A 13,837-nucleotide genomic window follows, 5' to 3' on the forward strand; every position below is an offset into this window, starting at 1 on the left:
TACCCAAATGACTGGCGCTAGGTTATGCTTTTGATTTTACAAGGCTATTTGCTTTTTAATTAGCTAGTTGCCTCGATAATCGCTCCATGACCACGAGGAAGCGATAAGAGAATATTGGATCTCCTAGACGCAAACCCCTATTGCATCCAAATTGGGACCCTGGCTCTTCATTAATAATCACAATATGAACATTGGAGTGGTAACACATACCATGAGTAAATGAATCCACTCCACTGAAGCCAAAGAACCTTAGGGTATCATCCAAACCATAATCTTCATTAGGACTTTTGGGCTTGTCATGAGCTCAAGCCCAATTCAGGAGCTTGAACACCTTAGGCCCGACTTGTTTATGAACCTACATGAACATTGGGCTGAGATGCTGAAGTCATTTGCATCACCAACTCAAGTAGTTCAAATCAATTGGGCCAGCTAGCCCAGTCCCAAGCATGCTAACATGAGTTGGGTCCATGAGATGACGAAGTATTTGGTAAATCTAATCCCATGGACGTATTCAACATGGTTAAAATAGTAGGAATTGACATTTGGATCGTATTTTTTCAAAGGGAAAATATGATTTTATTAGTGTTGAAAATTTATTACATTATAGGCCGTTAATTTTTCAACCCCCAAAATCTTACATACACATTGGAATAACATCAACCAAGCAGTCATTTCCACTAACCCAAACATGTAGATCATATCTGGAGGGTTAGATGTGCAAAAAAATATCAAAAATAATAAAGTTTTGTTATTAGGAGGTTCCTTCACCCCGATTCAGATTCGCTTCATACATATGTAATTTTTTTCTTTTAGATTTTTGTGATAAAAAAAAATCGTTTGTTTAAATAGAACGATTCAAAACGATCACTTCCATTCGGATTTTTTTTTGAACCGATTCTATTTAAAAACACAAATTGAATAGTAGTACGTAAACTGAACCAGGTCGGGTCAAATCCAGACCCACTGAAAATCTTAAATCTACCAATCGGGAGAGAGAGAGAGAGAGATTGAAATAATTTATTGGAAATAATGGCGAAACAGATATTTTGCTTCATCCCAAAGGGTCAAACTAAAAAATTTGGACCTTTCGTAAACAAAAAAACTGGAGAAAGAAAATGCCAAACCGACATCGACATGACATGTCAGGAGAATGATTAAGTTGTGAATAAGACTCCAACACTGAAAAAACCGATGAATGAAAATGGTCGCATGTTAATTGGTGAGTTTAAAAATTAAGCCCTGACTACTAATATACATCTTCCTAAACAACAACAAAAAAAGCTAACCATTCTTCTTTACTCAGAAGCGTGACAACTGGCAGCGTCGTAAATGGAGCTTGACTTTTAAGGTTCACCCCGGTGTAACAAGTAAAAATGACTTTTGGGCAAAAAGCATCAATAACGTGTACGGAAGAACAAGACAGAGCCTCTCACTTTGACCAACCATAAAAAGTCAGAAGTGCTAGCCTTCCATGCCTCTTAGACGTGGTCAAAGGCTTCTTTTGGTTGGTCAAAGATGTGAAACGCCCACAAATGAGAATCTCACCCAGCGTTTGACAGGGTCCGTTCTACGCAAAAATGTGAATGATCGTGATACCTTAGCCATCTCCAGAATGGTTTATATATTTCTTTTTGAAAAGCAAGCTCGGTTAAGCCGACCTCTACCAGATATCTCTTAAAACCCATGTGGCAGAGGGATTCGAACCTGGGCCTTCAGCTTGGCACAGGACCCCACTTACCACACGGGATATCACCTCGGTGATAGAATGGTTCATATATTTCATCGGACCGTTTTGTCTGAGCTTCTGACTACGTATCTGTTTTATTTTGGTGCGTGCAACCAAACCCTATAAGGAAAAGGAAATATGCCTGACAAATTGCTGGTGTCATCCAGGCGCTTTGGTTGGATTAGACGGCACAATAGAATTAAATCCTGGCCCTCCATTTTGGCTATGATTCTCTAGAATGCACTTGCCAAGACCAGATAACTGGAGGTTGCCTCCCTGCTGAAGGGTGGCCGTGGTTCAACTTTTTGTTCCAAAGAATGCCCCTAACTTTTTATCAAATGATGAAATTGTTCTTTGATTTTGAATAATGATTAAAGAAAACCTTCAAACCTGATTCACATGTGCTTTGCTAAATTATGCACCTAGAAAATCGAACTCATGACATCCTTCAGCTTGAATGCCTTTAGCTCTCCCACGTAGCCAGGTATGGGTTGGGCACTTTCTGTTTAGTGGGTTGGAACCACATATTGAACCAATTCATGTCAATATATGGTAAGGGAGGCAAGTTTATGCTTAATTAATTAAGTCTTCATGTCAATTAGAATAAAATCACGTGACTAGTAGAAAATATAATATAGTTGACTATGGTCTAATTCATGTGTAACCTGCCTAACCGCGGGTAGGTGTCCTTGGCATCAGGTGAAGTTGAGACCAAATTCTTGAACCCCAAGTTTTGCATCTAAATGTTTATTTGGGGCATAAAAGTTGGGTTGGAAGACGTGATGGCTCAAGTACTTTTGTGATAGGGAAGGCAGTGGACTGGGGCAGGTGGGAGAACAAGGTTTTCACACTGCTCCATCTCAAAATTTTGCCCTCCATTCTCGATGGGGAGAACTTTGGACCTCCACTCTCGCCCCGCCTCAAAATAACCTGCCCCGTCTCAAATTATTCTTGTTCTTGTTCTTATCCCCGCCCCGTAGGAATGACATAGCTAGGGTAATTACTTGTAATTACCGATGGGTTTTGTCATAAAATGTTTGAAAAAGGCATACTAAATGAAGAGTTCACATAAAACAAACATATGGTAAGATTTGAAGGTTGAGGAATAAAATTTGTTAAGTTTTCAAAAGGAATAAGAAGAAAATAAGGAGAGAGGAGAAAAAGGGTTTAGTGTTAGGAATATATATAAAATTTTTATAATATGTATATTAATAATTTTATTAACGGAGATCAGGGACCGAGCGGGGGCAAGAGTAAGTCCATCACCGCACCGGTTTTGATTTTCAACTTCATCCCAATCCATTTCCCGTTTTATGTCCTCCATCCACAGTCTAAACGAAACAAGTTAGGACGGATCCCCGTTTTACCCTCAATCCACTTCCAACCCTAATTGCAGCAGAGATTGTGTGTCCAGGATTCTTGCCGTGTGGCAAAAGCATCCCAATAAAGGAAGAAGAAGCCAATGGCTCTATTAAGTTTATCATCCACTGTCACCGATCTCAAACCCATTGATTTTGGGCCCTCCTCCGCATGTGATGCGTGTATTTACGACCAAACCAAATGCGATGGCGTTGTTTACAAAAAAAAACATGCCCGATTCTTTGAATAATTTCAATTGATACTTGAGCCAAGTTATAATTCAAACGTATACCTACTTTTATCGCCAGTTATTTAAATTCACAACCTTGGTAATTATCTTTCCTTAAACATGGTTAACATTTAATAAATTTTGAACATAGCAATTTTATCCTCGTTAAATCTTGTAAAGATACCAAATCACATGAATCAACGTCTCTCTCTCTCTCTCTGTCTCAATAGAAGTCTCATGAATCTAGTTTGCTAAATCACTCTCAAAGTTTGAATTCAGGGCAGTTCGCTGAGGCTCTTGATTTATATATCAAGTCTGCTCAAGATACCCAAGTTGGAAGAAAATCAGGTGCAAATAACCAATTTAAGGGCATTTTCATAAGCAGTTTTCACGCCATTGATATCTGAAATTCAATTGAAATTAAAGAACAATGGCAGAAGAACCCAATTTTTTTAATCCTCTGCCACATGATATAAAAAAAAAATGCAATGGTTGTGGTGCACTTGCATGTAATCTTTTGTATAAACATACATGTATTTGGAGGTCTAATTTTTAGTTATGTTTTAAGTAGTGGATATTATAGATTACATTATTCTATTCTTTGAAAGTGACAAAATTAAAGAGAAATGTGACAGTGAGAGGCTCCTCTATATGCCTCAAATGTGTAACAAAGAAAAAATATGTAAGACTTCTACTACCATCAAGAGATTGCAAATGGCTGTTTCTTGTATATATATATATATATATATAAGGAGAATGAATTCTCAAGCTTAGGAGCTGATAAGAAAGCATTAGAGTGACTTCCACAAAGTTGATTTTTAAGATTTTTTCTTTTTTTCAGAATAAGGCAGCATGAGTGGTCAAGAAATTAATGCTCTGTCTAAGGACTGGTAGTCGGGATGGAGGTTTAAATTTTGTCAAACTACTGTCATGTTTTTTGTTTGGGAAAATGGCGTTGAAAAGGTAGTTTATGCAAATGAGAAAAGTTATTTGCACTCAAAACTGGATATGTTAACTAGGATCTCTGCAAATTCCATGAATTAATTGATAGCCTTCACTTCCTCAAATGCACAAATTACTCCCTTTGATTCCGGCTCCCACACAGCTGACAGTTCAGCTCAGGTTGGCTCGTAAGAAGCTCGTTAGCGTGTATTTTAAGAAGAATTTTTATCCTCATAAGTTTTTTAGTAGAGCGGTTGGTTAATGTGGACGGCTTGTTACGAATAGGTTTGGTTTAATTACGATTATCAAGTTTGAAAAATGAACATATCTTCATTTAAGGCTATGTTACAAGGACACGTGGACGCATGATAGCATGTCTCCCAGCACATTATTTTCACTGGCGCTATTTTGCATATCGCCAGTGACAGTGTACTAGCCTGCTATAACAAAAAAAAAATCTGTTGTAAAGAATATTTACGTCTATAAAGAGTAGTTTTCTTTGGCGCACAAAGAAATTGTGCTGGTAAAAACACAATTTTAAAAAAAATTATTGGATCCAAAAACTTCACGCGAGCACCTTTCTCCCTCTCTCTCTCTCTGTGAAAATCGACCACCACCACAGGCGTGGCAACCATCAACCACCTTCACCAGTGCATTGACCATCGAACACTCCCCCTCTCTCTTTCTGTCTCTCTATCTCCTTCTCTTTGTGTTCACCTGCAGCCACCGTCGGCTGGTGCTCTCTCTCTCTCTCTTTGTCTTTTTCTCTCTCCTACTATCTGTCACCATCGATGCAACACCCTACTGCCTATCACCACCGTGCAAGGTATATTTTTTCTTTTTCTACATTTTTTTATTTTAGAGATTTTGTATTTCAAATACTAATTAGATATTTATTTAGTTGCTTAATCTATCTTTTTAAGTACGATTTAGATTTTAAGGGGTTTTCATTTTAATTACTAAATTTATAATTTATTTAGTGAATGCATGTTAAATCTATTTTTTTTAAGTATGATTTAGATTTTAAGGTTTTTGTATTTTAATTACTAGTTTTAAAATTTATTTAGTGAATCCATGCTTAATTCAATTTTTTTAAGTATGATTTAGATTTTTGGGGTTTTGTATTTTAATTACTAATTTAGAAATTTATTTAGTGAATGCATGCTTAATCAAATTTTTTTTCCAGTATGATTTAAATTTGAAGGGTTTTGCATTTTAATTACTAATTTTATAATTATTTAGTGAATGTATGCTTAATCCATTTTTTGCTTTGCGTAATTTATATTTTAGGTATTTTATATTTTAATTGCTAATTTTATAATTTAATTAGTGAATGCATGCTAAATTTGATTTTTTTTCAAATATGATTTAGATTTTAAGGGTTTTATATTTAAATTGATAATTTTTTACTTTATTTAGTTGATGCGTCGTAAATCAAATTTGTTTACCATGTATTATTTAGATTTTAAGAGTTTTGCATTTTAATTGCTAATTTTATAATTTATTTAGTAAATGCATGCTAAATCTGATTTTTTTTCATGTATGAATTAGATGTTAAGGGTTTTGTATTTTAATTGCTAATTTTAGAATTTATTTAGTAAATGCATGCTTAATCCGAGTTTTTTTTCAAGTATAATTTAGATTTCAAGGGTTTTATATTTTAATTGCTAATTTTATACTTTACTTTGTGAATGCATAGTAAATTTGATTTTTTTTTTCAAGTATGATTTAGATTTTATGGGTTTTGTATTTTAATTGCTAATTTTATAATTTATTTAGTGAATGCATGTTGATTTTTTTTTCAAGTATTATTTAGATTTTAGGGGTTTTATATTTTAATTGTTAATTTAAAAATTATTTAGTGAATGCATACCTAATTTGATTTTTTTTCAAGTATGATTTAGATTTTAGGGTTTTTGTATTTGAATTGATAATTTTGTATTTTATTTAGTAAATGCATCCTAATTAGTTTTTTTCTCATATATGATTTAGATTTTAGGGGTTTGATAGGACATCGATCTTGGGATCAGTGCCCTAATGAATTTCTCAAAAAATGTGAAGGGTTTGGGCCCTTGTTGATGTGCTAGTGAATACTGACAAAACTGCAGATGCCACGATCGAACGGGAAAACATGTATCCAACAATCGAAGGCAGTGGGTTCAATCAAAGGGAGATCCAAAATCCCAATGATTGTAACCTCAAAAAATGTGAAAGAAAAAGAAAGGAGAAAACTTGATCTTAGAGATGGGAGTTCCTTCAAAAAATATCCAAGATAAATTCATTATGAAGTTAATCCTCCTCAAATAGTCCAGGGGCAAATCAGGTCTATTATGGATCTGATCTCAACAAACCAAACCAAAGCAAGAAGTTCAAAACCTACCTAAAATGGATTTGATCAATTCAAACTAGAAAAGAACGGGAAACAGATCTAGGTTGATCCGTAACAATTCCCCACCCTTGAAAAATGCCTTGTCCTCAAGACGTGAAGTCTAGGTAATGCTACAACAAGTCGTCCTTAACCTCCCAAGTCGCCTCATTCACTCTGCTCTTGGTTCACTGGATCAATACCTCTGTCATGAGTCATCTTTCCACTTGTCTTCTCCCAAGTGTGTATAGTGGCTGCGATTGTGCGGTGGCCCCATGCAACGCCCCAATTTTTGAAACAAAAAATTATAGAGTTTTTTTTTTATTTCTTTACACAATTTTAAGAAAACAATAGAAACTCTTTTTTTATTCGATTCAACCTTTGGGCGGGTTACAATTACCAATACACATTTGAAAGACTAGAATAATTGAATCAAATAATCAATTTAATTGCAATAAAACAAATACTAGTCTTCTAAATATCAAAGTTTACACGACTAAAGAAAAATAATAAAGTAACTAAAATCATTTAATCCATCTAACCAACCTAAAGGACTATGAGTCTCTTGATGCCACTTCGAGCCTCCTGTCATTGCCCTCTAGTTTATTCCTTACCTTAAATATTAAAATGCATAGGCATTAGCCACAACCCAAGTAAGAAAACATCCTACACACAGGTCGACACTAGTGAAGATTTCTATGATGGCCTTGAAGGGGATGACGGTCTGGAAGATCTGCCCCACAAATTTGTCAAATTCGATGGGACTGGCGATCTCAAGGCTGAGTTTGTCATGTTCTTCGCAGAATGCAACCGATTCAAGAGAGAAAATTGAGCCTTGTTCAGATGTTTTCCATGCAGCTTAGAAGGCATCGCAGCTAAGTGGTATTCCAAGCACATCAATCCTATCGAGCTGCGAGAGTTCGATAAGGTGGTCAATCTTTTCATCGAGCGATTCTTATTCAACACTGAAGCACTACCAACACCCAATCATCTTTACAATATGAAGCAAAGAGACCATGAAAAAGCCTGAAACTTCATCTGCAGATGGAGGGGTACCTTCAACAAAGTGATAAACCCCATCTCAGAGGAGCATGCGCTCCAAAATATCCTTAATAACTTCTCACATCCCCTAAGAAGCCTTATTTCCACCTCGTCTTCCAAGTCTTTCATTGAAATTATTGAATGAGCCGAGTGACTCGAGATAGGAATGGAGAACAAAGTCTATAAAGGTATTACCCTCGTCAAGAACAATCGGGATTCAAAGAAGAAGGCAAACCTCACCCTCTCCGCCACCTTTGGCAGCAAGGACAACCATATAGGTCAGAAAAAGAAGTCTTCCAAGCAGAAGGACAAACCTGCTCAATCCAACTTTAAGCAGAAAGAAAAAATAAAACGTGACAATTGGGGTAAGGATCACAAGTTCACTCCTCTAAAGCAATCACTCGATGAAGTCCTTGAATATATGTTGACCAAGGAATTAGTAAAGCTCCTAAGAGCCACAGGCCCTCCCACGATCATGGGAAGATTTATGAATCAGTTTTTTAAATTTTATCGGACAGTAGGGCACAACACCGACCACTGCTTTATCTTCAAGAACATTGTCCAAGACTGCATTGACAAGAATCTCCTTGTTGAAAATGAAGAAGATACCAGTCGACCATCCTGATCGAGCTTTTTCTCGATCATTCAAAAAACTGACAATGCCAATGCTTTCCCGTTTCTCATTTTACTTTTGTCATTTTGAAGGGATAATGTAATCCCGTTTTTCTTGATTTGTCATTCTTCCTTCAATGCATCAATAGAACTATCAACTTTTCTTATAGCTAGCATCATCTTCTCTATATATTGTTGCTCTTTCTCCTTCTCTACAATGTCTTTTTGCAAGGAGTAACCTCTTTTAGAGTGTGTTATCATCGCAAAATTTTTCTCCCCTCCCTCTACGAGAGTGAGAGAATGATTCTGCGAGTCAAACTCGATTAAAGTTTTGAAAATTGATTTTTGAAAATTACTCACCTCTGTTTTGAAAATTTATGAGAAAATTCTGTGGAATGGGATCCGCCTCTCGATACGAAGTTCGATCGTTCTTGGCACATTTACCTAGTGTAATCGAACCAAGGATCAATTGTGCACTTTAACTTGACTCAAATATCTAAATCATGTTCTAATTTCCCTAGAATGCACAGAGAATCAGGCATGTGCTATGGAATTTTGAAAAGATGCAAATTTGAGAAATATGATGTTCGCTTGGAAAATACTTGAAAAAGGAATTACTGGGAAAATCATTGAATTTCATTGGAAATCAGAATTTGTATTGGAAAATGAATTCTCAGGAAAACTTGAACTTTGAGAAAATCGATTTTGAAGTTTAGATTGCTTTTCTGAGGAAATGGATTTGAGAATCTTGAGAAAATCAGAAAGTTCATTGGAAAATGATTTTTAAATGGAAAATATATTCTCAGAAAAATGGAAACTCTGAGAAAATCAATGTTTGAGATTGGAATAGTTTTTTCTAAGAAAATCGACTTCTGAATAGGATTTGAGAATTCTGAGAAACCAACTTCTGAAATAATTCAAGGAACTTTGAAAAAATCGATTTTGGGATTTGAAAATTAAATTGAGAATGTGGAAATCTTAGAAAATCATGATTTTGAGCTTGGGAAATACTTTGAAATCTCATTTGAAAATTCAGAATTCTGAGAAAATCAAATCCTAAGAAAGACTTGGAAATTTTTGAGAAAATCGATTTTTCTGAAATAGAATTGAAACATGATTTTGAAAATTATGCAAATTGAATGAATGAACATGGATTTGAAAGAGAATTCTTTGAGAAATTGAGAAAAACCTTTTGAAATTTTGAGAAATGCAGTGCATTTTTTAAATTAGCCTAAGTGTGTAGGCTGGATGTGGCTAATACGAAGATCACAAATCTTGGTTTTCTTCGTATTCCGACTATGGCCATAAATATGAATCCCACCAAATTCATGAACTCCTTAAAAGCTCGTGCACATGCTATTCGTGTCAACCATAGTGATTTTAAAAAATGTGCACATGCATCATACATCAGATATTGGAAATTGTAGAAATTAAACTATATGCAATGCAGTCTTAATCTAAGCCGAAAAATAACTTTTATTCCAAATTATTACATCTTGATATTACATTAAATTGAAATAAAAGAAATTGAAAGTCTTCTTCTAGGATATTCTTGCAAAACTAGAAAACATGTCAACACAGAAATATAGGTTTATCTGAATTTATCCGAGAATATTGGAAATTATCAGATATTATTCAGATATAAACCCAAATTCATACCCCCTTTGATATAAACATGACAAATAAGGAATAAATTTCAAAAATAAACTTGAAAATTCAAAATTGGGGTCAAAATGACCAAAATACCCTTAATGACCTTAAAATCAGGGTTTTCTGAAAGAATTTTTTATAAAATTTGGAAATTTGAAAATCAAATGAAATAAAATTAAATATAAGATGATGCAATATGATGATATGCATGGAAATTTAGAAAATTAGAGATTGAAACTTCAAAATTGAGGTCAAAATGACCAAAATGCCCCTGATAACAAGACTATGGCCATGAAACTAGGGTTTTCTGAAATAAATTTTACAAAAAGGGAAATTGAAATGCAAATGACATTGAAATTAACCCTAATATGACATGACATGCTTATTTACATAATAAAAACCCTAAAATGGCAAAAATATCACAAAATATCAAATTTGACTTGATTTTCGCTTCTGAATTTAAAAGTAAACTAACATACAAAACAAATGAACTTGGAATTGAGACAAATTTGGCATGGACACCTAGAATAAACCTAAGAACAGAATGAAGCTTGAAAATCTATTTTTTTGTTATTTTTTTAATGTGAAAAATAACTAAAAATCCTAAAAAATAAGATTTTACCTAAAATACTAACTCTAAATTGGATTTTGGATACTAAACTTTCATAAAAATTCCCCAAATTTTATGGGATGACATGGGACAGTTAGAAAAAGATTTTTTCCTTTTACAGATTCTGGTTTTGACCTATGGTCAGAGCTTGACAGCTCCGACAAATCAGATCAGAATCCGACAACTCTAGGACTTAGGGTAGACAGATAGGTTTTGGGAAAAATTATGGGAAAAATAATAGAAAGATGAGAGAATGGTTGAAATTCTGAAAAAATGTCCCTGATAAACAGAGGGCAGTTTCTTTTTTTTACAGTATTGGGATTCGGGTTATGGTTTGGGAGAGAGCAGAGGATTATCAGAGACCTGAATCTCTGAAATTCTCAGACATTGGAATCTGTCAGATAGGGAATTTAATCATGGGAAAAATACTTAGACTATTCTAAAAATTCTCAATGTTTGGGAAACGACAGAGGGAAAGGTTAGGAACAACTTTTATGTTGTAAGTTTTGGAATTCAACCTATGGGTTGAACAGACATAGTAGGTTAGGGTCGGTCTAGACCCTGACAAGGAAAAAGTGTGATTTTCCCATGGGTCTGAGAAAATCAATTTTTAGTAGGAATCAAAACTACTTAAAAAAATCTAAGAAAGTACTGGAAAATAATAGATTCTAACAGGGACTCACTGTATTTTTTAGAGGGAAATTTAAATTGTCCATCTAGGAGATCTCAGAGGTTTTTGTCTGCTAAAACAGAAGTTAAAATTTTAGGAGGGTTCAAAACAAATGCTAACCTTTCATTTTTTTTATGCAAATAAGAATTTCAAATTATGTCAATTTTTTTGCAAGAATTTAAAAACATACAAATATTATCACCCTAAAATTTACAAAATTTATTGATGAAATAACTCACATGAAATAACGTATAGACTTTGCACATAAACGATAATTTATAAGTTCTAAATTAAATAATAATGAAACTTACATAAGATGAATAAAATGAATCACAAACTATTCTAAAAGCATATTTTAAGCATGAAACTACATGGAATGTAAGACTAAAATAAAAAAAACAATAGCAAGGATATGATTTTCTTTGTTGTTTTTGGCTTTTGAACGAAAGATCTAGTCCATCCAACGGACAGATCTTATCATTCATCGAGCCTACACATATAGAATATCCTCTAAAAAAAGACTCTCACATACTCATGAATCTGGCTTTTGAAATGCCTATACGTAATTTCAAGGATACTTGGTAATATTTCATTGAAATGAAACAAATAGTAAAGTAAATAATAAGGTAAAATAAAAAAGAAGAAAGAATCTATGAAACAAAGTGGATATCGAGTAAAAGGAGAAAAGGAGACACACCTTGGTTGTGGCTGAAGGTTGGGGTAGCAGCAAGTGCTACCAAGGAGGCTGGAATTCGACTTTGCTGCAGCCAAGGAGGGCTGGAACTCGAAAGGTACCAGGAATCCACCAAATACTGGAAGTGAAGGCTTTAGTCGCCAATGAAGAAGTTGTGGCTGGAGGTAGGTGCCCGCTGGAGCTGGATCAAAGGTGTGGTTGGCGCAGGTGGCTGCTAAGGCTGACATTTTTTTTGTTTTAAAATAAAAATGTATACGTACATGAATGAACAATCTCAGATTGGGCTTACTTTCCAAATTTGAAATTCATTCTAAGGATTATAGGGGTAGAATAGTATTTTTATAAAATCTCCGGACGAAACGAGCTATTTTTGATAGTTTTTGAAATGAGCTCGGAATTTGAAGTTCAATACCCCGTTGCGAAGAAAATCCACTTTAGAATTTGAAAATTTGAGTTTAAAAGACATCCAAATTGTTTTTCTCGAGAAAATATTTCCAAATTTAGAATTCTAGGGGTAAAAATGTCAATTTTAGAAACCCAGGGTTTGAAATTGATTTCTGAAAACTTTTAAAACTCAATCTGGATTAAAATTTATAAAACTGGAGTTCTGAACTTCAAAAATGAAATTAAATGTTATGAAATGTTATGAAATGTTATGAAATGCTGAGAAATGAAATGATAAGAAATGACATAAAATGCTATGCAAAATGCCAACCCTGAATGAAGAATTTTGGATATTGGACTTTAATTGACACTTGTACTAGTTCAAAAAGTGTTAAAATTGATAAAATTTGCAAAATGGTTCAAGAAATAGTTTTTGGGTTCTATCGGACCAGGGTGACACTGAAAATTGGGGTTTAAGCTGGATTGAACTAAAATAAACTGAATTGAGCTGGGTTCTATGGTTTCAGAACTCAACTAGATTGACAAGACACTGACTCAACTAACCTCTCTGATTAAAATTTTAAGAAAAGCTGTCATTTTTAGAGAAATGGTACAGAATGGTCACTGAAGTAAAGTGAATTACGAATCTGAGCTGGGTTTGAGCTAGAACAAAGGTCAATAATACTGAGATAAACAAAAATCAAAGTTTGAACACTAGCTCAACTAACTGAACTCAGTTCAATTTTAGCTGAAAGAGCCAAAACGAGCTAAAATGATCTCCTGGACACTTGGAAATGGTTTTGAGCTGAAACTGGAGCACTTGAACTTCTGGTGAGCTCAAGCTAGACTCAAGGAAATATGACTAACTGGGAATGACTGACTCAGAGACAATTGACTTGAATTTGAGTGAGAAATGAGCTCATTTCTAAATAAATGATCCCATTTTGACAGGAATGGTCAGAAATGAAAATGGTTTTGCTCACTGTGAGCTTGAAATGAATGATAGTCTAACTATTCTGAACTGACCAATGAGCTTGGTTGACTCTAACTAACTAGGGTCCGGGATGACCTAGGGGTAAAATGGTAATTTTTTTAATGAAAGAGGGTAAAATGGTAATTTTTTGGGACAAACTTTGGGTTTGACTCCTACACAGACCTAAAGGGTTGGCACTGCACGAGGAGTGTGTTTGAAAATAGATGAAGAAAATTTGGGGTGTTTAAAGAGTGCCTCTCGAATCGATCAAGAAGTTTGTTACCTTGTTACCCTCAGAGAGTGTTCATCAAATATAGTTATTTAACCTTCAGTTCAATGTTTTATTCTCTAGTTACACTGGGGCATTTTTTTGAAAATTCATTTTTCCTCAAAATATCCTGTATGCAGGCAGGATCAAATAAAATCTTCCACCATTCATTTGCATTCATCTACATTCATCTGCATTCATTTGCACTTGTCTGCATTCATTTGCATCAATTCACATCAAATTTATTTACCCATTCAAGATAAGGGATAAATCCTGAGACCCCGTCAAGCTGTCCAAGTCATCGTGAGGGTTAA

This window comes from Nuphar pumila, chromosome 5, assembly GCF_984573655.1.
Source record: "Nuphar pumila chromosome 5, dmNupPumi1.hap1.1, whole genome shotgun sequence".
Taxonomy (NCBI): Eukaryota; Viridiplantae; Streptophyta; class Magnoliopsida; order Nymphaeales; family Nymphaeaceae; genus Nuphar; species Nuphar pumila.